The sequence below is a fragment of the Mustela lutreola genome, chromosome 8 (genome assembly GCF_030435805.1).
Source record: "Mustela lutreola isolate mMusLut2 chromosome 8, mMusLut2.pri, whole genome shotgun sequence".
NCBI classification, from domain to species: domain Eukaryota; kingdom Metazoa; phylum Chordata; class Mammalia; order Carnivora; family Mustelidae; genus Mustela; species Mustela lutreola.
The window spans coordinates 45,286,340-45,312,206 of record NC_081297.1 but is presented as its reverse complement, the minus strand read 5'-3'; the positions used below and the strand labels follow the sequence as shown (position 1 = coordinate 45,312,206).

The 25,867-nt window shown below is 55.5% G+C and overlaps 1 protein-coding gene and 1 long non-coding RNA gene across 6 annotated transcripts in view; both read right to left on the bottom strand.

Moving 5' to 3' along the window:
- TSPAN9 (tetraspanin 9) overlaps window positions 1-25,867 on the bottom strand; it is a 188,643-nt gene that overhangs the window by 4,411 nt on the left and 158,365 nt on the right. The window lies entirely within an intron of this gene.
- On the bottom strand, window positions 11-25,033 carry LOC131838403 (uncharacterized). The gene is made up of 3 exons (XR_009356588.1): window positions 15,848-25,033; window positions 13,456-13,644; window positions 11-11,890 (listed from the first exon to the last, which is right to left on the bottom strand). It is a non-coding gene; the product is annotated as an uncharacterized LOC131838403 (long non-coding RNA).

The following is a 25,867-nucleotide window of genomic DNA, read 5'->3' as shown; positions in this document are numbered from 1 at the left end:
AGAAAGGAGAGCCATTAGATCAGCACTGCTTGGGGGCTCATCCCCATGGCCCCAGAGTTTGCAAGGCCCCATGCCCCAACTCTGAGACTGGGAAAGGGGGAGAACAGGGCTACAGGTCAGATAGGGCCATGGGCCTGTGCTCATCAGCTGTGAGACCCAGACAAGCCCTGAGCCTCTCCATGTCTGTTTTCCTGCCCGGCAAACAGCACGACACAAATCTCCTACCGTCACTCAGGGATCTGATTTTAAAAGACACAGGCAAAATCCTGTAACAACTATGGAGGGTCCCAGACACACACAGGGGATCACAGTTATTCCACTTGTCAGAGGAGAGGCCCCAGCATTCAAGAGGGAGTCCAGGAGGTGGGGCACAGCGGGCAGGGAAAGAGTCAGGACCGGGGGGATGCTCAGAGCCGGACCCCCAGGCGCCTGTGTCCCGCTGCCCTGTCCAAAGGGGCCACAGGCCTGCTGTTCTCAGGTGCCTGAAGAACAGGTTTCCCACAGATGGAGGAGAAGGGGACCCATCGGGCTGGTGGACACACAGGCCATGCAAACCCATCACTGCCTCAGCCGGCCATCCACGTGAGCCGGAAAACTGGCTCTCTCCATGGCATCCCTGGGGCTGTGACGCCACTGGCTTCACCTGGGGACACTTCGCTTTCACTGGTTGCGAGTCTCCACAACTGTCTGATTTTATGCTCCACAGAGCCGACCCACCCCCCCACCTCCCCCAGCCTTAGCAGCTCCGGCAGCTCCCAGGAAGTATGCAGAGTCTGAGGAGCCCATCCATCAGCCAGACCACATTTACTGAGTACCTGTAGCCTGCTGCCTTCTGAGCCAGAAGAAGAAGCCACAACCTCTTCAGAGCCCTGCCTTCCTGGGACTCTGCTCTGGCCAGTAATGTCCGTTTGGAGGAGGCAATCAGTCCCCAAAGGACGGGCGGACTCAGGGCAGAGTCCTGAGTGCGGACTCAGGGCAGGTGGGGGATGAGAATATTCCAGGCAGGGGGAAAGCAGACATGCAAGGACCTGGGGGGCAGGGCACAGACAGGGATCTGACCCCTCAGCTCCAGCCTTTCCTGCTGGTGCGACCTTGCAAACTCCTTGTAGACCCAAAGAGCATACAATCGCCTGCCTCCAGGATTGCTGTGAGAATTTAAAGGGGAGAAAGCCTGGGAAGTGGGTTGCCTGCACCAGGTGCCAGTCTCAGGAAGGCCCTGACCGAGCAGCTCCTGGGTGCCAGGAGTTACACTGTGACCTCAAAAATCGAGTGCACCCCTGTTCTCAAGCTGCTCTAGGTCTAGAGAGAGACCCCAAAGGAGCAGGGAAGACAAGGCAGCCCCGTGAGTAGGCAAATAGCGGTTCTCACATGCGTGCAGGGAAGGTCGGGGGTAGGGGTGGGGGAGAGGCTGCCTGGAGGAGGCGGCATTTTCTTCTCTCTTGCACTCCACACACCCAAACTGAGCCCCCATTTAGCAAGTGCCATGGCCTGTTCTGAGTCCTGGGGGCGGGGCAGGAATGAGCAGCCACCCCCTCCAATAAGCAGGCTCTTCTTATATGGGACATGATGGTTCATACGCAAACAAGTAACACAATTTCAAGCAGTGCCATGAAGAAAAATAAGGATGGCAAGGAGTTAGAAATTCTCAGGGGACACAGTAGTCACAGAAGCCCTCTAAGAAAGGTGGCATTTATTATTAAGGGCCCAAATGAAGGAGGGCACATGGTGGAAGAATGTTCTAGATAGAGGGAACAGCATGTGCAAAAGCCCTGAGTTGGGAAGGAGGCTGGCCTTCCCCGGGAGCGGGAAGCTGCCCATGTGGCTGCAAGGGAATGAAGGAGGTGACACATGGTAGGGGACCAGGAGGCAGGGTGGCAGGGGACAAGTGGGGTGAGATCTTGCAGGCATCAGTGTAAAGACGAGGCAAGTGGTGTTCTTAGCATGCTGGGAAGGCTGGAGAGTGACATGATGTATGTTTCCGACAGATCACTCTGGCTGCTGTTCAGGGATGGCCCCCAGGGGAGGGGGCAATGGGGAAAGCCAGGGGAGCAATCAGGAGGCCACTGCAGGGATTAGGCACAGGCTGGTGGTGACCTCTACCAGGCGGCTCTGGAGGACTGTTGAGCAGCAGTACAAGGCAGGCTTGACAGGACTTGCTGGGATTTAAAAGATGAGTAGGATTTTCACAGATGAAGAAACAGAAAGGTGATCCAGACTGGGGCATGACAAAAGAAGTGGGGGTATTCCCATGCATTCCTAAAGCAGAGATGGCTCAAGCAGCCAGGGAGGAGTGGGACTGAGTGGAGCAGCTTCCTGAGTTGCCCCCCAACGCTGTGGAGGGCTCCTGTGGCCCCTGTACCTGAGAGCAGTCCCAGTGGAACTATGTCAAGGCTCCCAAGGTGTGGGCATCCACCCTATCCATGGGCATCCACAGTTTTCCAGGGGGTGGGTGCCACCACCCATGTGACCACTAGGTGGCGCTCCAGGACGGGTCAGAAGCTCTGAAAGGTCCTCCAACTTCTCACAGGGACTTTTTTCAGTCTGGTCAGTTTCTATACTGCTGTCTCAATTTTTGTTTCATTAATCATACCATGGAAATTCATGATCTTCATGCTGAAGATTTATGGCTCAAAAAGCCAGAGACTGGGATGATTGAGAGGAAAGCCCACGGCTGCCAGGTCACTCCCCAGGGATTGAGGAGCCTGCTAAAGGGACTGGCTTGGGGACCCCTGGAGATGCAGGACATTCGCTACTGCCCTGCTGTGGGGACTCTGGAGCCCCCAGGACCCTCCCTGGCCCTGGAAAGTTCTCCCGGCACACCTTGCCCCGGAAGCCAGCTCCCACGGGGAGCGGGCCGGGCAGGGGCCCCTCTGTACCTCCGTTCTCCCGCTCCCTCCTGGGGAGAACAGCTGTGAGTCCAAGAGCCTCTAACTGGGAAAACCTTCAAGGCTCAGAAACTCCCAGGACCTGGTCATCTCTCGCAAAACAGATCTCTGACTTCATGCTCCACACTCTTTGATTTGGTCTACAAGCTTCCCAAACCCCCACCCTGGAGCCTCCTTCCTGCACAGGAGAAGGGCCCATGGCTCTGGTCCCATTCCTGCTGCCCTCTCACTCCCGGTCTGAGGTCCCACCATGCCCTGGGCTGGATCCCAGGTAAGCCCTGTGCCTACAGGTGGGGCAGTGCCCACACACTGCCTGTGATTCAGTTCGGGAGTGTAGGGGGCATTGCACGCAAAGTCTGCTGAGTAAATGACGCCCCAGCCATGCAAAGGGGGGGCCTCTTGCAAACCCCACGGCCACTCTTCCATACCCTCAGGGCTCTCCTGTTGAGATGACGCCTCTGCTCCCCTCTCAGACCCACAGGCAGAACCCCCAGGCAGGAAGAAAACAATCAGGCCCTAATTTCACAGTTAAGGACAGCAACAGGGGACACGCAGCCATCCCACTGCCAGGCTGGACCCACACCCAGATTCCGGGTTTTTGGTGTGGGGCCTCTCCCAGACCCTCACTCCAGGAGAACGCTGAGTGCACACTGAGCCTGGACAGACAGGGAAGGCATTGCCTCAGTCCCTGCCTCACGCCCAGGTCCCAGCCACACTCCCCTTCCTGCCTCTGGCCTGTTTCTCAGCTCAGCCTGCACGGAGCAGCCTAAATCCTTTTTCCAAGATGCTGCTTTCATCAGGCCGTTCCCCTGTGTGACCTTACAACTCATTAGCTCTCTGAGGCCCAATTTCTTTTAAAATGTGGGCTTTAGACTAGAGAACTTCTTAGGTCCCTGCCAGCAAGAGCTTAGCCAAGCCTGAGACACGGTGCCATTGCATCCCTGCCTGGTGGTTCTCAACCCAGGGCGATTTTGCTCCTCTGGGGACATCTGGCAATGTCTGGGGACATTTCTGGTTCACACAGCTTGGAGTGGGGGGCTCCTGCTGACATCCAAGTGAAGAGAGCCCAAGGTTACTGCCAAACAACAACAATGCCCAGAAGAGCCCCTCACCACAAAGAACAACCCAGCCCCATGTGTGGAGAGAAGCCAAGAAACCCTGCCCCAGCCCCAGCCCCATGCCAGGCGCCCACCCCCTGGCTACTGCGAGAAGACAGCCATCACAGGAAGAACCCGGTGTGTCCCCTTCCAGGGCTGGAGCAGCATCCTGGTTCTGGAAGGGACAATAAAACATGAGAGGAGTAAAGAGGTAACAAGACTCCATCTGGGAAGCTGGTGAGAACCGGGCCAGGGCAGGGAAGAGACCGATGTCTGGTGTGCGGCAACGGGCAAGAGTGAGGAACCGAGGGCAGAACAGGTTTGCCGGACAGGAGGGCAGGAAGACAGGAAGCAGGCCTCTGAAGCTAGAGCAAGGGGCTGGGGAGGGTGCAGCAGGAATGGGGGAGGGCAGAGGAGGGAGGAGAGGAGCCCACGTGGAAGGTACCCCGCGTAGGAAGGAGATGAGGCCCGCAGTGGCACAGCTAACACTCAGTGTCAGAGAACTAGCTGGGGGCCTTCGGGAAAATTCCCTTCCAAACCAGAGGCCTGTCTCAGCCAAGAGGACCAAGCCACAGTCAAACCCAAGCCAGGAAGAGACTCTGGGCTGAGGCAGGGTGACTCAGGGAACCAGGGTCTAGCCAAGGTTAGCACCAACCGACCCAAGGTCATCAGCCAACATGATATGGTCGAGGCCTGGTCAGCACCCCTCTCCAGCCGGGGAGGACCAGCGACCGTCCTGACTACCCGGCCTTCCTGCTCCCTGCCCCTTGCCCCAACTGAGGGCATTTCTAAGTGTTTTCAATGCCGCACCCCAAATAAATCCACATCGAAATGTAAGAAAACAAGCTCCTACCGTTGCATTTGCCTGAGGCCTTGATCTCCGTGAGGGCAGGGGTTTGGGTCAGTTTCATTCCTTGCTAACTCCCCAAAGCCTAGAACAGAGCCTCATCCCTGGCAATGGCTTTGGGTGTCCCTCCTACAGGGCTCTCTTGTGCAGCCCTTCACTGACTGCAGAAGGGAGAAGGTTCAGGCCCTTTCCAAGGGCCATCTCGGGACCTTCCTTGTCACCCATGGGCCCACCCACCAGATGCACACTGGGCAAACTGAGCCCTAGCCCGGCTATGGCCATAGAGTGGACAAGCATTCCAGGCTTGCCTCACTTATTAAGCCTGTTGTAATTAGCCAAATATCCCCATGGCACTTTTCCTCCTCTTTAGTTTGAATCCTATTGATTTGTAGTTTTAATACGTATTTCTGCCTCATGTCCTTATGTATTTTTCATGCAGACATCCCATTTCTCTGGGGGTGAGTCCCATAATTTCCCCTTCAAACCAACCTCCCTTCTGAGCTTCTACCCCTGACTTAGCACAGCAGACAGCCACTCCCTGCTTCCCCTTGTAGCTGCCAGCAATCTGTCCCCCATGCAGGGGAGGCCTGCCCCAAGAGTGACCTCCTGTGCGAGGGCTGGCCCCAGGGCAGCCCATCAGGGACCTGCCAAGCCTTCTGTGTAGACTAGTCACCCACCCCTACTAAAACACCAGCTGCTGGGACCAGGTTCATGTTCATCTATTCCTCTTCCATGGGAGGGCCTAGAACATGCCTTGAATACATCAACATCTGCTCCATGGACACACAGATGGATGGATGGACGGATGAATGGGTAGGAGGGGGTGGGAGGGCCTGAGCAGGCCACAGCCTAGGAACAGGACCAGACCCAGACATACAAACCCACTTGAATAAAATCACCCCCATCATCTCTTCATCTCTACTCCTAGAACCCCCAAGTGCCCCAAGTTACTCCCAAATGACTCCCTGGAGCCCCTCGCTTGCCGGTGTAAGCCACCTGCTTATCTACCCCGCTTCCCCTCAGAGCCCCCAATCTGTTTTCATCCCTGTGGCCTCTTGTGTCTGTGCAGAGCCCCCCAACTCGGCCCTGGCACCCCACCAGCCTCACCCCCCTGCTCTGTTGGAGCTTTTCAAACACTAGGTCTCAGCACTCCCCAGCACTCTCTATGAGCCACAGACAAGTGCAGCATTTAATGGCATTTACTAAATTAGTGGATGTGGAGAATACAAAAAAAAACCAGAACGACTTTCATTTCACAACCCGACGTGCCGCTAGTAATGGTCCAGCCTGGCCCTGGGAGAAGCCAGCCTGCCAAGAACTTCATCCCAGGGAAAATACATCTGCCTCAGGAGGGGGGGTCATTGTATTGCCGATACCCCTTGCTTCCAAGGGGCCCTGCAGCTCATTCAGTGTCATGGCCATAACCCGCAGCAGGGGACAGGGGGAGCCAGACAATGTCTTTGCCAAAGTCACCCTGCAAGCAGGAAGATCAGAGCACAGAAGGGAAGTGGACACTAGGTGACAAGTCTCCATGTGAGGCTGTCCCTGGCCCCAGGCAGACCAGTCCCCACTGACGCACCAGGGTCCCAACGCTCAGCATCCACCCATACCCAGCACCCTGCCTTTGCACGATTCTGGTTCATCAAGAATTCTTGCTTAGTAACTCAAGAATGCACTTCCTTGGGGCTGACATACATCAGTCCTAGATTTGCTCAAGCAGCCCACCAAACACAAGTGTGGCAGGCTCTTAAGTATTTGCAGGCCTGTATCTACCATGCCTTCCCAAGTCTATTCCACGGCTTTTACAACTTTGTCTCATCCCTGTCCCACACCTGCAGTCAGATTCCTGCGATGCAGGGGACAGCATGGAGTACAAAGATACCCCTCTCATCCCTTACACTCTGGGCTCTATACTTCTAGTAATCTAGGCGCAGACCTCCAGACTTGTTGGGCAGCCCCCCATGGTTTTGGCTCACGCTGAGCTTGTGCATAATTTAAAGTGAAACAGCATGACTCCTCGGTCATTCTTCTTCTGACCCCACACTTTCTCTCAAAGCCTCCAATTTCTTCACAACTTCACCTCGCAGCCCCCAATATCACCAGCTTACATAGGTGACAGGGAGATCACACCCATATTTCTGAGCTGAATTTTCCTCCAAATAAACATTACATAAAGCATTTGCATATCTAAAACCCAGTTACATTTTGATTATTGCAGAATGAGGTTATTTTCTCAGACGGCTCTAAGAGAGAGCACTTAAACACAGCCCAACTTCAGGGGTGCTGTTGTCTGGATGTTGCAAGGCTCGGAGGTGCACAGAGCTCTTCAGTAATGTTTCCAGAGTTCACTTCTCCCCAGTGAGCTTTGCAGAGACGCTGAGACCACAGTAACCCGCTTGTGAGACCCGTCCCCGTCTGTTGAGAGTGGGTCCTATCACTATACCTCATGTATTGTGTGTATCCCCCAAACTAAGAAGTATACTAAGTATACTAAGAAGTATACGACAATCAGAGTCTGTGACGAGGAAATCCCACTTGAGACTTTGAGGACAGCCCTGCTGAAGGTCTTGGCTGGGGGTAAAGGTCTAGGTACCAGCAGTCCTGGCCCACAGTGTCCTCTGACCCCGGGAGGGCAGGAGGCCAGCCTTATTGAAGCACTGCCCATCTGTCTGGGCTTCCCAGCCTCAGCACGAAGGGCATTTGTCCAGCCAGGGGCTCACTTGAATCAAGGCATCTGCTGGACTCCAGGCTGACCCGCCCGGGGGCAGGGAGAGTCTGTGTCTATCCCTGGGTTTCAAAGGCCAGGGTAGGGGTGCTGAGAGCAGACCTAGCCCGATTCATCTGATGCCCGGACAGCACGGGGAGTCCACGCTGGGGCCAGAGTCTGCCAGCAGGAAGCCTCTGGAACAGCCCCCAGAAGGACCACAGAGTGATGTGTGGCTGGGACACCAAGGAGCGGTAGATGACACATAGCCCCAGCCAGCCTCGTAAAGCAGCAGCGATCACTCACCAGTCCATAAACATCGATTCCCACCGCCATCACAGCCATTTGCTGGCCGCCAAACATGCAGAGAGGGTGCCGGGGAGAAGGGACTCACACAGGAGCATCTGCAGCCAGGCGCTGCCCAACTGACCCCACCATCCTGTTGTGTCCTGGAGCGGGAGGTCGGAGGCCCTGACAGCGAAATCTGCTTGAGGACCTAGACAGAGGACGTCTGGGAGGACACACAGTGCTTCATGTCCCTTGTTAGGAACACACAAGAGGAAGGAGTCTAAAACTCCGAAGGGACAGGGGCAGGCAAGCGAAGAACTTCCCAAGAGGGAAGCTGACAGTCCTTTGTCCTTGGTCTCTTCTAGAGGCTCTGTTCCTGGAGCCAGCTGGCACACTGCCCTCTGCTGGGACAGTTGGGGGAGGGGAGGGAAGGGCAATGACCCTTGGACATGTCTTTTCCCTGAACTCTGGAACTTGTCAACACTTGATAGGAAACAGCTCGGAGCCTGAGGCCACCCGCACCCAGTACCATACTCAGGCAGGGTGCCCTTGTAGGAAGGGGTGCTGTGTGTGCTGGGGCGTAGCTCTCCTTATCTGCACCCCCGGGGCCATGATGACCTGAGCCCCTGAGCCTGGGGCAGACCCGCGCGGGACTACAGTCAGAGGCAAGCTCTTCCCTCCCAAGGTCGCTGTAAATTGGGAGGGAAGGCGCCAAGGACTCAGCAGAGCCTGTCAAAGGAGTCTGCAGAAAGGATTTTCCAATCACCAGCATATTTTTTCCTTCCTGCCACGTTTGTTTTATTTTGTGCATCTGGGGAGAAAGGCACTTCTGACAGCATCAAAGCGTGGAGGCATACGTGCAGCCAGGGCTGGGGCTGCCGTGGGAGGCAGGGATGGGCTTAGGAAACCAGCCTTCCAGGATCCCAGTGACACGGGCGGCCACTGGGGCTTCTCGGAGAAGGCAGAACCACCAGCCACCCAAATCTCAGGGCGGTGGCCTCGGGGACAGCCACACACTGCGCAGCTCTGGTGGGCCACCTGGACTTTTGGGGACGATGCTCTGCTGCTAAAGGCCTCGGAGACAGAAAGCAGCTCCCCGGCACTTGGGGACACAGAAAGGATGAATAGGATTGTGCCTGCCAAGCACTTTGTTCCTTGGAATATAAACACCATATGATGTCCTGTGCTATTATTCAAACTCCTTGGAAAACGCAGGGGAACAGGCCAAGGATCCCTTGAACAGCCATCACATCCCGGAAAAGAGCCCGGATGAGACCATAACTCATCCTGGAGAACTGACAAGGGGGTGGGTGCCGTCCTCCTGTTTGGGGAAAGGTGCCCCCTGCCCCACCCAGAGAGGCGAAGAGAAGTCACATGGTGCAAACGTGTCCCTGAGCGGCAGCTCTCCGGCAATGATAAATGCATGCCCTTTTAATAACCATCTACTGCTCAAGTTCGGCAAATAACACTCTGTAATTACACGTACGGCTATCAGGAGAGATCGTGGATGACCACCAGGCCCATCTGCGGCCCCAGGACAGCCACCCACGCACACTTCCGCTATAACCCTTGGACGTGGCCGCCACATGACTGGTCTTCTCTCCAGAGATCCGATGCCCACGGCCTGATTATTTACTCCACCAGATGGGAGCGTGTCCACCCATGCCAGGATTTGGCATTTCTGACAGGCTTTGTGGGGGACAGAGGCTGGTGATGGTCACATCCCTCTGTCAGATGTGGTCTCAGCAGCAACCTAAGTGAGCCCCCGAGGCCCCTCCATGCCAGGCCCCGCCCATGTCTTCGTCCTCCTGGCACGACAGGAGACCATGGCCCACCCTACTGCTCTTGTCCATATGCATGTGATTCGGGGCCCTCCCCTGAAAGCTGCCTGTCCATGGGCTGGCCAGGCCTCACTCCTTGTCCCTGCCCCTGACCTCCCTGGCCCTTCGACGCCATGCTGCAGGGGGCGGGAATGCGCAAGGGTTCTCCAGCACAGACCAGGCACCGCGCCGTTCCTAGGGCTTTGCCTCTTCGGCCTCATTTAACCCTCTCGGTGGTGGGGGCGGGGATATTTTTGTCCTCCTGTGTTATAGGTGCGAGAGCAGAGATGCAGGGAGGTTGGGTGGTGAAGGGACCCAGGAAATTGGGCTCCGGAAACCGTGTTCTGGCACGCCATGCGCCACTGCGCAGACCTAGGTCATCCCAAATCGGCCAAAAAGGATGTCGTCCACACACGTCTGCGTCTGGAGGAAGGCCGGCTGGCTGTGGCACGCTGTGCAGAAGCAAGGCTCCACGGCCTGGAAGCCTACTTGTGCCTTGGGGCAGGGGCAGGAAGAGCACAGGCAGTGACGGTGGATAGTGGCAGTGGTGACACAGTGGTGTCAGGGGGGTGACATCGATGATGCAGACAGGAAGAGCACTGATGAGGACGCCAGCATTGAGTGAGCCCACGTTACCTTCGAGGCACGGTGCCAGCCCCTCTGCACAAAAACCATACAAGAAAGTTATTCTCCTTACCCTCCCTCCCCTGCGCACATGGAAAAACAAAGGATTGGAGATTACGGATCTCGTCTAAGCGCCCACAGGGAGCTGGCGGGCCTGGGATTTTAATCCAATTTGATATAATTCCAAATCCTATGGCTGAAACCTCTCTGTGACTCCTATAAGAAAAACCCAAGACCTCGTTTTGTTAAACCTTTTCAACAACCTTCTAGGCCGATCTGAGTCAAGGCGGCTGGGAAGGGAGAGTTGAAGAAGGGAGGGACCCAGGAAGAGAGCCCGCCTCGAGGGAGGGAAGGAAGCGTGCCACGTGCCACGGCTGGATGGATCAGGGTGGGGGCAGTGGGCAGAGAAGGTGGGCGAGGTCAGGGAGCGAGCGGCAGGGGTGTGTGTATGGCGTGGACGTGGGTTGGGGCTGCCAAAGTCCAGCCCAGGTAATATACCTACTTCACTGATCTCACCAGAATTATGGAAATTGTTGGTTTTACCTCTGCAAGAAGAAACGAAATAAACTAATAACTAAAATAAAAGAAGGCCAAGAGGCCTTCTTTTTGAGCCTGTATTTTCATAAAAGGGGAGATGGTAAAAATAATCACAATCACCTGCCGTTTGTTTTCTAGAATGTTCTTTCACATACACCGTCTCTCTCACACACACAGTCCCAACAGCCTCGTGAGGAGGGGTCACCCCGCTTTATAAATGAGCCCAAGGGAGTCAAGCCCTCCTCTCATGCAGTGCCTGTAACCAGCCTACGTGGTTGGCAGAAGAGCTTCATCTGACCAACACCCCCTCCCCGGGGAATGGAGCTTCAGAGCAACTCACAAAAGCAACTCAAAGACTGTCCACTTCCTAGAAAGGACAAACAAGGAAAGTCTGACTGGTGACCTGTTCACAGAGAATTTTGCCATCAGTCTCTCACCAGGCTCCCCCAAAGCACATGAGCCAGAGATGGGGTCCCTATCCCAGGAACAACCAAGCCAGCTGGACCCAGCAAGTCTAGAAGACAGAAGCCAGCCACCACATAGGACTACCTGGCCGGTGCTGACGTCCAGGTCCAGGAAGGCTGTGCACAGCTCTGGCCTTGGAACCAAGGAGACTGGGTTCCAACTCCCAGCACCCTCATTCACCCTTGGGGGTGTGGGTGCATCTCAGAAAACAACGTTCCCAGTGCTGGCTTTTAAAAGGGGGGATCAGTGGTACCTACCAAAGAGAGCCGTAGTTGGGATTAAATGAGATTCATGAAAATAAACTCCCAGCGTGGTGCTGCACACAAAGCTACAAACAGGAGTCGTTATTAGTATTTATGGGCCGCAGTCACAGAGACCAGGCAGGGCGGCTGTCAGCCGGGGGCCAGTGGTGGCGAGCGGGGGAGCCCAGCTGTCCCAGCCCCAGCCGACCTGCCCGGCCTCGGCGGGCCGTCCTCCCCCACCAGGGCCCAGCACGTCTGCCCAGACATGCTTTACTCACCCTGCCGTCCTCCTGTTCCCCAGCCACCCATCTCCGGGAGGCAGCTCGCTTTCCCGATTTGTGAGCTGCTTTCTTTTGGCAGGGAGCTGCTGCCGTCTGTGCTCTGGACCGTAAAACAAGTTTTCATCAATAAATTAAGATAAGCGGAAAGCCAGCTCAGGAGGAGGCAGGCTGAGGCGGGAGGTGGGCGGGCCAGAAGCCGCTCTGTGACCCAGAAGGGCCCGAAGTCAATCCAAAGCAAGACTAGGGCTCACAGCCTCCTCTCCCTGGATCTCTAGGGCCCTGTCTGACCCAGACTTCTCAGAGAAGGGGGAGACACAGGAAGTCACCGTGCCTCTCTTGGGACCCATTCCATCCTCAGGGCGGGTAAGCAAGCGTCAGTCACTGATAACATCAGGTTCTCAGCAATGCTCAGAGCCAAAAGAACGCGATCCCAGTCACCACTCCCAGTCACCACGCAAGACCAGCTAAATCTAATCAGACCCCGGCCTGCCCCATCACTAATATGAGAGAGCCACCTCTAAAAGCAAAAACGTCATTCCTGTGGAGCTTCCCCACACTCCCTGTGAACCACCAGGCCACCCCAAGTGTATGATGCAGGACTCTGCCTCCATGCCTTGCTCACAGCCTCTCCCCCTACCTACAACCAGGTAGATAGGTTCCTTTTCACCTTTCTCGATCCAACCCAGGACCTTCAAGGCGCAGCTGATGTCCTGCCTCCTCCTCCAGTCTGGCCAACTCCCTTCCCTCCCGCCCTGACCACAACGTTCTACAGTGGCTCAACGGTCTGACAGCTCATCAGCCTTAGAACCTTCTCCCACCTTGCCAGTGCTGACCTTTGCTGGGTGTGTGTTCCAGCCTACAACGGCTGCTCACAGGTGCCTCCCGTCACACCTCTCTGCATTGCCTGGGCCCTGAGCTCAGTACTGGGTGTAGAGAGGGCCTCGTTATCAACAGCCAGGTTGATACCGACTGAGCGAGCCCAAGTGAGGGAGGGCCGTGGGAACGTGGAAGCAAGGCGGGTTTTCAGCTCAGCAACAGGAGTGCCTCCCCCACCCGAGTGCGACGGTATACAACCCCCTTCAGTCCCGGCACTTGTCTGCAAGCCAGGCATATGGCGGGAGACAGGCCAGCTGTCTGTCCACCAGCACACACGGAGAGGCGTGCGGCTCTGCTTGTGTTCAGGAGTTAGTCGACAGGTAAGCGTGTAGTCGAAGCCACATGGCAAGCCCGACCTCACAGGACCCGCCACGGTGCACGGGACACCCGCGAACCTCGGTGACTGGATCTGTCCTCCCCCCACCGCTAAAACAAAAGCCCAAGCTTAATAATATCCCAAATCCCAACCAGCCCTAAGCGCTTGGGATTTCATCTCAGCTCCAGCCTCCCTCTAGTCGGAGTTAGTCCACTCTCTGGGGGGAGACGCCAAGGTTTTCGAGGCTGTGGGACCTGCTCACACACCGCGGGGCCTGCCTCCCACCCCCCACCTCAGGAAGAGGGGCACCACTTCTCTCGCAGAACGGAGCATAGAGGAAAGGTGCCAGACCACTAGCTGGGCCTGAGAAGGGCTGTGTCATTTATGCTTACCCATACCCTGTGATCTAAACCCTCAGTTAAAGAAATGGATGACACTGGGACAGAAGACTTGCTGCCCCACCCCTAACCCACCTGCCAAGGAGTCAATCGGATGCCCATTCAGCACCGTGCCTCAGGAACCCACCACGTACATCCACTCAAACAGAAGGCAGAGATGGCAAGGCTTCAGGCCACAGTGACAGTAAATCAAGACTGCTAATTATACCCCAACCTGGATATAAATCAGAATCGATCACTTCAGAGCTTAGGTGCATCCCATACCTGGAAGGAGCAGAAAAAGGGAGGGCTTTGAGCAAGTCTAGGCTTTGCTCTAAAGCAAATCCCAAATCCCAGGGGGGCCTCCCTCCCCTTTCCCACCCCTGCCCTTCTCCCCCCCCCACACACAGATAAGCACTCCCTTCACCAAGACCTGGAGGAGGCAAACGATGCCTTTTTATAACGAGCAAACAGAGGGGAAAGGACCTACACATTAAACTGTGAGTTGGCAGGACACTGAGAATGAAGTTCAGCAAACAGAACAGACACGCATTGACAATAGCAAAAAGAAACAATTACTACGTATTTTCATACGAGATCCCGAGGAATAAATTCGCTCTTGCTTTTGCTTATTCAACAGAAAAATAAAAAAAGCAAGAGAGAGCAGGAACCGGAGAGGGACGCGGACACAGCAGAATGCAAACGCCTGCACTTTACGTCTCCACACCTCCCTTAAGCTCTCCAAAGAGTGTTTTTTGAGATACAGGCTGACACGAGAGTCAGAAGAAATAGAAAAAAATAACACTGTGAGTGGAGAGGTTTAGGGTGCTGCCACCAGGAGCACCCACAAAACAGAAACCCTCAAATTAATGGGAGTATGTGCCGCTCCCGTTCGCATGGCAGCTTTGCATCTTCGGAAGTGGAAGTTACTTTAAAAAAAAGAAAAATTTACTCGGAGCTAGAACCGTTAACATCCGTGGTACCAGCTGCTCAGGGGAACGAGAGCCTGGCTTCTGTTCAGGAAAATTCTGACCTCTCTGCCAAAGCTAGTCTCCCAGGTCGTCCTACAGATGCTGCCTCTTCTGCAGAAGCGGGTCGCCAAGGCCCAGAGAGGAGGGGTGCTCAGCCAGTGCCCAAACTGCCGCTGGTTGGGGGGTGCAAGTCCATGCTGGGGCTCCCTAGTGTATGTCTGTGGGTATGAAGCTGGACGTTCTGGAAACCCTGGGCTCAGGTGAGGACCATGCCCCCTCTGTCGGTGCCCACGACGCCCCTTGGGCCACAGAACGCCTGAGAGTCTCTGCTTGCCCTGAACCACGGTACTTGTTTTCCGTGGTGTTGCTGGTGCTCTGAACGTTTCCTGGATCGGGGTGTCCATCCTGGCCTCCTGAAAATGTGCTTCTCCACACATGTCCCCCACCTTGGGGACGTGTTTTCTTCACCCCTTCTTCCCTTCTGGAGTTAAAACTTGGATCTGTGGCCAGCAGCTACAAGCATAGGCTCTGGAGTGAACACATGGGCTGTGAACCCCAGTTCTCCCCTTCCCCAATGTAACGGGGCTGGTTAGCCTCTGTGACTCTGACCCTCAGTTGTAGAATGGAGCAAAGAGTGCTAGCTCCAAAAACATCCACGCAGTTGACTTACCTTACAAGGTGGTTGTGAAAATTAAATAGAGCTAAACTGTAAAGCTCTTAGCACAAGAGCACAGCCTCACGTCATCGAGGCACACTTCGGTCATGGTTATCGCTACCCTTCTGCATCTCATCCGTCTCAGACCCGCCAGCCATATCCCTGCCCATCTCCTGCAACCACCTCATCCTCTCCAGGCCCAGAACCCACTTCCTGCTCTCACCCCTTTGGCTGGAACGCTGGGAGCCGCCCCGGTTGGTCACCCCACCTCCTCTGTCACCACCACAATATAAATACTCTTCTCAGAGCATATGGTGCCCCATAGTGCAGACCCTGGAAGGCTCCCGCAGCCCCCATGAGGTGGCTAGAACTCTTTGGCAAGGTGTTCATCCAAGACCTTCCATAGGCTCATTTTTTTCATCATTAGTGCACGACTGTCACCTACAATGTGGGTAGTACCCCTCCCTCGGTGAAATATCCCATGTCTTTGAGCCATATACCTCTCCTCTAGCTCTTCCCCCACCAGCCATGCCCTTCCCTTCACACCCTACTGCTCAGCAAGGCCCATCCTTCCCAGGAAGGGTCTCTGACCTCCCCTCCCTTATCCTTCTACGTCCGTGCACTCCAACACCCGACAGCTCACGGTACCCAACACATTTTGCCCTGCGACGATTAGCTTCTTGTTGCTTTTGCCGAAGCCAACTCTCATTTTGCATCTCCTACAGCACCTTACAAAGGTAGGCTCCCAAAAGGCAACGTTTTACAAGTCAGAGCTATGTTTTCCTGAAGGCAAGCTCCCAGCAGGGTGGGACCGAGATGGTACAATCTGTTCTGTGTGGTGCCCAGCCGATTCTCCACTCACCCTGTCGAGGACCGCAGGGGTCAAGCAAGGTCCCCTCCATGAAAACCAGATGCATCTGAATTCTTCAGTAGCCCAGCCACGTCCTGCCAAATGCGGCTACTTCCACGCCCCTACCCCAAGGCACGTGATCACAGGGATGACCAAGGTTCTTCTTTTGTGTGACTCAGTCATGCAATCATCTTGCTTTCTTTCCATGGTCATCATTAAGCAGACGATGACAGAAACGATGTCAAGCAGCACTGAGTGCCTCCCAGGACCCCAGAGGGCTTGGCCGGACCACCGCAGGGCAGAAGTGGGCATCCCCTCTCTGGGTTGCAGGCTCGTGTGCCCACTCACCTATTTGCTCTCTCCACCCAAATGCCTCACGGGCATCTCTCTCTTAATAGCTTCATGGGAGAAATCTTGATGCTCCCACCACGGGGAACCCAAGAGTCACCACTGGCTCTTTGTCCGACCTAGTGCCTCACGCCCTCCATTCCCTCGTGTGGCCGGTTCTGCCTCCAAGTTCCATCTCTGGTCCGTCCCTTTCTCTCCATGTCCACAGCTCCCATCTCTTCCTGAACCGCCACCCACCTGTTCTGCTTTCCCGTCTGCACTCTTGCCCTCCTCTAACCCCTTCTCCAGAGAGCAGCCAGAACCATTCTTGTTCAAACTCCCAATTCCAAATCCTTCCCGCAGCCTGCGAGATCTGGAGGGATCTGGCCTCTGCCTTCCTCGCGTCCTCGCTCTGTGCATACCGACCTCTGTTGGCTCCCAAAGAGCCCCACGCTACTTTGCATTTGTTGTTTCCTTTGTCCGGAATGTTCTTCCTTAGGTGGTCACGTGGTTGGTTTATTCTTACCCTTCAAGTTTCCCTTGCTTCCTTCCCATCCTGTATGACAATCTGTTATGACTTAGAGTGTTTGTTTAGAATGTCTGTCTTCCCTATAAGAACACGAATTCTAGGAGATGAGGGAGCTCTGACTTGTTCCTTGTGCTGGGCACTGCGCTGCGGCAGCCCGCGATAAAGGTTCCATAAATATCTGGGGACAGGAGGAACGAAGGGAAGAAGGAGACCAGGACTTGGAAATCCTCTGTCCTTGAGAACTTTCCTTCAAAGTAGCATTTAGGACACATGAATGAAGCTTCTGGGGCATCCCCAAGATCCCGGGAGCAGTGGCAGGGTGCTCAGAGAGAATGCCATGGGATGTAAAGAGCCCCCGCAAACAAGAACAGGATGAAACGGGGGCTCTAAAGCCGATGGCCTCGAGTGAGTTAAAATCTGCACCCTGGCCACCAACCTTAAGAAAGCTACTTAATCACTCTGGCCCTTAACTTCTCATTTACACAATGGAGGCCAGGCCAAACTCACAAGGCTGTGCAAACACAGGGCTGGGTTCAGAGCGGATGTTCATGTAAAATTCTCTTTTTCCAAGGATGTTAATCAGACCCACGTGCTCTTTCTAATTAAATGAGCTCATCCTCCTTCTCCCCAGGTGCTGGGCTGTCTGGGTATCACCATCACTTACGCCTCAGCCACCTCGTCTCAGGACCTCACCTGAAGCCCAAGAGGCCGTGGGGAGGGGAGCGGCGAAGCTGCCACAGGGCTCTGGGAACACACCACGCTGCCCACGGACACCAGGCGCACTCAGATTCCAGGGAACCACAGCTGGGAGTCACCAAGGGAAGCCGCTGCCGGACCGACCTGACATTCCCAGCCACGGCAGAATGCCCTGGAGCAGGCACTGGGGTTCCAGGAAAAAGGTAACTGGTATTACCCACCAGTGCTCGGGATCTGGGGTCACTCCAAGATGCTTGCAACCTCAGTGGGAGGAGGAAGATGGAGGATAAGAGCCAACTCACTGGACATCTTGATCTCAAATACCAAATAGCAGCTTGAGCCACAGGGAAGGAGCCATGGCTCCCTCTGCTCTTCCTAGCTCACTGAAGGAGATGACAAGCAACACCAAAAATGCTTCATGAGGTCTGCCTCCCTCCAGGAAAGGAGGGCCTGCCTTGCCCTTCCCCATCCCAGCAGAGTTGTGAGCCCCAGACTATATTCCCACGTCTAGAGAACACATCCTGGGCCCACAAGAGTCAGCCACAAAGGCTCTCCCTTCCCGAACCCCCAGAATCTGTGGGCAAGGACAGTCTGGGGAGGGGGGTGCAGATTTGGCCCAAGACAGCGTCAAGCTGCACGTAGATGGTCAGTTCTCAACTGGCCCCTGACACACCCATACTTGCCAACACCACCCCAGCACCTCTCTTCCCTGCCGCAATTATTCTATTCTTCCTAAGACCACTTTTACCGTGTCATCTCTATGCTCAGGAGCTCAGCTACACCCCCCAGCCTGCCCCACCGCATGCGTGAGGAGCCCAAGCTCCTCTGGCCGAGCAGCCAAGGTCCCCCTCAAGCTGACCACAGGCTTATCTCCAAGTACACGCATTGTGAGCAACTCATCATCACCCGGAGAGCCCCTGTCTGGCAGGATGATTCCCCCCATCCTGAGTCACCCTATAAGATCAGCTAAGATCCTACTGCTTTGGAGGTATCCTTCTCGGACAAAGAACAGAAAGAAACTGAAGAATAAAATCCAATCTTCTCCACTTCTGGGCACCGGGAGTTTTAGTCCTCTGCCCAAAGCCTCCTGACTTGTCACACTCGGTGGCTAGAGAGAAGCCATCACAGCAGGTAGGAAGGGCATTGGAAAGGGACAGCCAGCAGGCAGGCTCCAGAAACCCCGCTGAGATGCCCACAAAGGGGAACCGGGTGGGAGCAGTGGAAGGGGGCCTGGCTTTTAACAGGAGAGCTTGTTGGGGATAATTTATCCCCCCGCGTCTCAGCGGGTTTCAGCTAGTTGAGTTTATAATGGAACAAGCAGTTGCTGTTGTTCTTGGATGCCACAGCTCTGTGACGGGGGAATGAGCGCCGCCGAGATCCAGCAGCCATAAAGCAGGAGACGGCCCACTGGGGGCCGTGACACTCCACGGGGACCAGGTTTTACGGTCCTAGAAAGAGGAGGTTCCAAGAAACCCGTGAGCATGGCCTATCCATCACAGAAGGAAATAGAGCGGGACCCCCAGCTTAGGGAGGGAAGCAGGTCAGACTCAGAGAGGAAAGCTGAGCCAGAACCCCATGCACTTGAAGGGGAAGGACCGAGCACCCCCAGAGCTGGCTGCAAAGAACTACCCACCTGCTGCCCCAGAGCCCCTGGGGTGGGGCAAACAGGGCCAAGAGCTTCCCTTAACTCTGCACTCAGGGTGAGGCATGGTACCTCCAGCAGACCAGGCAGGGGCAGGAAACCCCCAAAAGCCCAGTGAGTTTTAGGAGGGGAGCTTTCTGCCTTTACTTTCGAGGGTCACAGAAGACGTGACTGGGAGGGGTCTCCCAACTCATTGGACTATGGGGGTTGTTGGCACACAGAACTGGTGGTAGAAGGAACCCCCAACCTTCAGTGCTGCCTGCTAAGAGCCTTCCATCTGCCTCACCCCTGATACTCAGCAAAGTCAGGCTGCCTGAGGCCTCCACGACTTCCCAGGGAGAAGTCGCTTCTGTCCTCTTTAACCACAAGGCTGTCCCAGAACAGCCCTCCATTTGGATGGCCTGGTTGGAGCCATGGCCACATAGCAAAGTGCATTCTGTAATTCAGGAACCAACCCTGCCTGGGACGGGCCCTGCCCAAGCCCCGTTCTGCTCTGTTTTAGGCAACGTGGAGTGGTCATGACTTTGGGGTTCTTTGGCAGTCCCCTGAAAGAGTTAACTTGGCCTCAAAGTCAAGATCAGGGGCGCCGCAAGAGAGCTTATCTGACCTCCTGAAGGGATTAGCACCCCGCTCAAGAAATGCCAATCAGCCAACAGGACCGAATCTAACCTCGTCCATCCCTCCTAACCCTCGCCAGGGCACTCTCAAAATCGACGATTACGCTACAGCAGCCCGTCATGCACTATTTATAACCTGCTCGCCTCTGCAGGGAACCAGACACCTCCCGTCACAGTGAAGTGCCCAGCACCAGGCCTGTGGCCTCGGCCTCGGGGACTCGGCCGAGCCGGACCCCTGCAGGGGGCCCTTGCCAGGTTCCGAGTGGCCCTGCAAGGCACCAAGGGCTGTGTTCAACAACGTCTTACACCCCTTGGGCAGCGCCGGGCCCCCCATTGGCTGGGCCTTGGCTCCCCCGCTTCTCACCAGCTCACCGCTAGGCCTCAGGCTTGCCTGTCCCGCCCCCTCCTACCGCCGGCGCCCTGACCCCTCTCCTCCTTCCTCATTCATCACCTCCCCAGCTCTGACACCCAACAAATGGAAAGCAAGGACAAAACCACGGAGAGAGTGGGAGTGGAGACACTTGTGTAAGTGAGTCTTGACGCGGGAATGGGTCTAGTTGGGGGACAGGTCTCCCCACCTCTGCAAAAGAGGAGGCCCATCCAGACAATGGAATCACATTCAGTGCTGAACAGAAACGAGCTACTGAGCCCCGAAGAGACACAGAGGAGACTTAACGTGCATGTCGCTACGTGAAGGAAGCCACTCTGAGATCATACGGTGTGATTCCAACCATGCGACGTTCTTTACGGACACAGAAAGAAGACGGGCGGTTGCAGGGGTAAAAGGATGAGCAGGCAGGGCCCAGAGGATTTTTAAGGCAGTAAAAGCACTCGGTATGATACCACGATGATGGCTACGTGACACTGTGTGTTTGCCCAAACCCACTGAAGTCACACCTGCAAGAGTGAACCCTAAGGTAAACTATGGACTCTGGACGATTGTTGAGTCAACAAAAGTTGATTCGTGGTGAAAAACATATATACACACCACTCTGGTCAGTGATGCAGGGCTCTGCATGTTTGGGAGGCAAGGGGTACGCTGCAAACCTCTGAATTTTCCTCTCAATTCTGTTGTAAACCTCAACTTCCTAGACAGAAGGAAGGAAGGGAGGAGAGGGGAAGGGAGGGAGCAGGGGCTGAGAGGGAGACGGAGGGAGGGAAGGAAGGCAGGGGTGAGTGACCAGCTAACAGCCCGGCCCTCAAGGATGTGATTGGCGAGGGAAAGACCGCCCTTCCCCTCAAGGAAAGAGTAAGAGCAACTGCCCATGCCTCGGAGATATGAAAGGGAAATCCAGCTTTGTTCCTGCACGGGCCACATGTCCACTGAACTGGACTCTGCTCTGGGCCCAGGAGAACGCTCAGACTTCCCAGTACCGGCGTATCCTCAAGAGTACGTTTATTGGCCTGAACCAAGATTTCACCAACAGCGTGTCTGTCCAGTCTAGAGGACGCTTGCCTTATGCTAAGAGTAACCTAAAGGGAAAGGCTCTATGACTTTGGGTTATGGGGCTAGGTTCCCGAAGAAGTTCCTTCTGCAAATAAGTCATTCTTCAGCCACCAAAAAATATAAAAATAAAAAATAAAAAAGGAAATCCTGATGGCACTTGCAGGAAACCAAACCCAGCACCTGTTCTGTCCTCCCTATCCTGGCTTCCTATGGCCACATCCACTTGGGGTGGCACCAGGACAGTCTCGCAAATATGGTGGCAAAGGGCTGAGTGCAGAGAAAGTGCTGGAGAAAAGTTTAATAATAGAGCTGGGTAGGGCATGGCCCGTTTCCTTTTTCAGTTGCGCTGACTGGCTATGGGCAGGGCAAGTCAGCTGCTGCAGAGACTCAAACCCAGGTCAGCCCAGGGGCCACGTCTCCTCAGGCCACCTCTGCGAAGGGTCCACATGCTGCCATCAGATGCGGCCCATGCACAAACTCGCTGGGCTCGCCTAACGCAGCCTTGCTATAAAAAGCCCGGAGCTGGCGGGACAGTCGGAGCCAGGCCGGAAGCCCCAAGGTTGACCGTCCTGCACCCATCGGCCCTCCAGCTCAGCCACGTGCCTCCCTCCTCATTGTCTCCCTTGACTGCGGATGGCTATTCTGGGCTCTGGGGGACAAAGGGGAGCTGACAACGGCAGCAGGAAGCCCACAGGGTGGGCAGGTTGGCGTCAGCACAGCTCTCCTAGTGATGGGACAGCTGCCACCCTCTCCCCTGTCCCCTGGAAACCAGCAAACACAATTCGCTCAACAGTCACTACACAGGCATGCCTGCAGCATCCCTCCCATGAGGTGCTTACAAACTACTGAGAGAAACGTCCACGCCTGTCCCCAGCCACGGGCCACTCCTGAAAACAGGCTTGAACTTGATACAAAAAGAACCAAGACTAGGGAAAGGCACACAGGGATACAAGGCCCTCCCCAGCTAACAGCTCCTTGGCGACTCAACCTACCACATCTGTTCAATGGGTTCGCTAATGGTACCTCCTCCAGGGTTGTCACAAGGCAAAAATAAGTTAAGGCACAGAAAGCACCTCAAGCAGCATCTGGTACCCAGTAAAGGTCCCACAGGCACTGGATAATATTGTCACTGCCACTGTCATCAGCGTCGTCAGCAGATGCATGAGCCAGACCCAACCCGTTCACACTAGCTCTCCTTCTGGTGGAGAGATGTGCTGAGTGCCACTGTGGAGCCTGCAGCTCAGGCATAAGCCAGTTGAAAAGACAGCTGCTGTCCTGACCCAGGAGGGGGCCAAGGTCCCCGTCCTCCTTACCTCTAAGATGAGGAGGCCCCGCCTACCGTTTCGGCCTCCAATATAGGGATGTTGCAGGGGGGATGTCTAAGACTGAAAGGGTATGGGAAAGAAGCTGGAGTCCTGGAGGCAGGCAGCACCTGGTCCAAAGAAGGCAAGGCAAGGGCCTGACAGAGGAGTGCCCCCACCCCCCACCCCATGCCCATGCTTCAAGATCACCCCCGCTGTCACTGTCTGGAGAACAGGCTCACGCACTAGGTTCTGGGATGGGTGTTGAGAGTCCACTCAGTACCACACCAGCCTGAGGAGGCGGGCACAATCACCTGAGACCAAGCAGTTAGGCTCTGTCCCCAGCTCTGGGTGACTCCACCATCCCTACCCCTCCACTCCCCTGCTGGGCATCAGAGTCACCCAAGAAGGTCTGTGACATTGCAGATGCCCAGGCCCTGCCCCAGGCCCATGCATCAGAATCTCCAGGGCTCTAAGCATCCATGTGCCCACACGAGAGCATGCCACTGGGTTGAAGCACAGTGGACAGAATGATCCCCAGGGACATGCTATGGCGCCTCCCTATGTATGGTCTGGCATGAACACCCCGTCACCACCACCACTGACATTCAGCCTCCTATGGCGGGGCTCCTTGGGAACAGCAACCAGATTCCTACCCTTACATGTTGCTCTGTGGATGCTTAATGGAGGATGACTATTTTCTACCTAAGATGATCCTGGGCCCATCAGTGGCCTGTCCTCTCCAGGCTTCAGCCCCACTGCAAGCACGGTCTACGAGATACTCTGGGAACTCCGCACAGGCTACAGAAGTCCCAGCAGCAGCCACCAGAGTGGCCAAGCTCACGTGGCCCTTCTCTGCAGCAGGTGCCCGCCCCTCAGACCCATTAATGCATTGCACCCCCACTAAGATCAATGACGTAGGGATCACGATCATCCCCATTTACAGATAAGAAACCGAGGCTCTCCCAGAGATTAAGAAACTGGCCCACTGGGAAGCTCAGGCAGTCAGATGCAGATGCTAAGATCCGGAGCACCGGCCCCTGCCGATCCTTCAGGAGCGATCACATGACGGCTCCGTTCACAGACCCAGCGGGCAGCCGTGTAAGCAGTTGAATCCTGCTGTCTTTTTATCTGGTTTGCTTACAAACTTGGGTCTGCTTCGAGGAGGCTCTGCCTGGGACTCTGGCCAATGAAGCAGGATGACAGGGGCTCAGGAGATGTCCCACTCTCCGAGGTCAGAGGAGCTCTTTGAGAGAGAGGGCAGGTCCATGCATGCCCCCTTTCTCCAGGTGACAAACAGGTCACCCATATACGGCCACAACAACACAGGGGAGCTAAAGAACCGAACTTTCCAGGGTCAGTTTAGGGCTCCCCATGTAATCGTATAAAGCCTCTTCTAGAGGCCCCAAAACAGCCCTATTTCCCATCCCCTGCACTCTCCCCTCAAGACTGTTGTCCACCAGCCCATGGAGGGAGAAAGTGACAAGACCCCTGTAGCCCCACTGGGCCCATAAGAAAAGGGTCCTTGGCTCAGCCTGGGAGGCACCTCTCTCGGCTCCCTTTGGTTTAAAATAGGCCACACGGATGCCTGCCAAGATCCAATGCTCTTGGCAAACAGGAGGGTTATATTTCTGGCTGCGCACGGTGAAACACTGGACCAGGGAAGGCTTCCCAAACCAACAGCTGACTCCGGCTGTGATGACAAGACGATCCTGAGGGAGTGGGCTCCCACCCAGCTAGCTGCGGGCTCCCCGCAGGAGTACAGTAGGGGGAGGGCTCCGTCCCCACCCCCGAGCTCTGGGAGCGTGAGGAAGGCTATATAAGGGTATGGGGCTGGGGGGAGCCCAGGGGGCTGGGATTTCTGCCTGGCCCCAGCCAGAGCTCCCGCTCACACAGTCATGAGCGCACACCTGCCGCGGCTGAACATTCCTGCATGCCATTCCCTGGCCTGGAATGGGCTTCCCCATCTCACTGCCATCTCCGCACCCTCCAAACACCATTCTTGTCTCACCTGCTCCCAGAAGCCTTGCCCAAGGCTCCCTCTCCCTGACCACGCCGGTACCAGTGGGTGTAAAAACCACGTCATCTATGAGGGTGTGGAGGCACGAGAGGTTTGGCGGACAGGTGGCAAGGCACACGGGTGTGGGTTTTAAGGACAAGAAGGACCGCCATGGCCCACGTTGTCCAGCTCACTCCATGAAGCTCTGCAGGGTAGAATGGGCACCCAGAATCGGAACTTACAAGGTGAAGAACAACCCCTTAGCCTCACTTACCCAGAGACCCAGAGCGGACTGACACGGTGGCTGCCCCCAGAAGTCCAGGAGGAGATGCCACAGCTGCTGGCTGGGAACCTCTGCTTTGGGGCAGAAGCTGTCCTATGAGCCTGTTGCTGTCCCAGTCACTGTCCACTCCCACCTTAACTAGGAACTTCCCAGAGCAGCATCCTCTTTCTTTTGAGTACTACTGAACCCAGGAGTACTCGAGCATGGTGCTAAGTGGTTGCCCCCATCCTGAGGGGAACTCGGCTAGCGGTGGCTGCCAGAGTGGGGCACCCCAACAGCCCAGGGGCACGATGGGGGCTAAGAGCCCATTGGCCTCCATGTCCTTCCATTCTGTATAAGTAAAGGTGTGCTTTTCAACAAAAATCTCCTCACCCAACCCCACCCCAGCCTACCCAACCCACCTAAAAACTCATCAAAAGGTGAACAATGAAACTCATCAAAAGGTGAACATCTTTTATCTCTGAAAGATGGCCTTATGAGTGATTTTAATTAATGCTGTATTTTTTAAATCTCTCTATCCTTTCTGATCATCTCCAAAAATCACATACTAATTTTATAACCAGAAATAAACTTTGGAAAGATGAAGCAACTTCCTTCTTCCCTCTCGGACCCTTCCCATCGTTAGTGAGAGACCTGCACCCTCCTTTCCCCATATGGGCTGGCACACTCACACCCGCAAGGGAAGAACGTCCCCATGCAAGTGCCATTCATCATTGCTGGGACAGCACAGCACCAGACCTCCTCGTTTCTCGGGTGCGGGACACCTGCGTGCCGGCACGGGGAACAGTAGGTGCGCGCTGAACGCTCTCTCCTCCCTGTGGTCCTGGAGGGGCCCCTGCTGCTGCTCTGCATACCAGCAAGCCCCCACAACCATCTCCAAAGACAGCCTTCGACCATTAGTAGGCAGGCAGCCTCTTTAAGGAGTCCACGAGGGTATGGAGCCAACACCCAGGCTCTCCTCTCAGCATACTCGTCACCGTGGTGACTCCCGAAACACGAGTGAGAGCAAGAAAGATGAAGAAAGGGAGCCGAGGGGGAAGACAAGGCCGAAAGGAGACAAGGGTGCTGGAGCAGGAGCTGGAGCAGGAGGCCATCCCCACCTGCCACCCCGTCCACTTTGCACCATCTTTAATCCCTCCCGGGCGCCAAGCCCCTTCTCGGGGCAGATCGCCGTGCCCATTGCAGCCATGA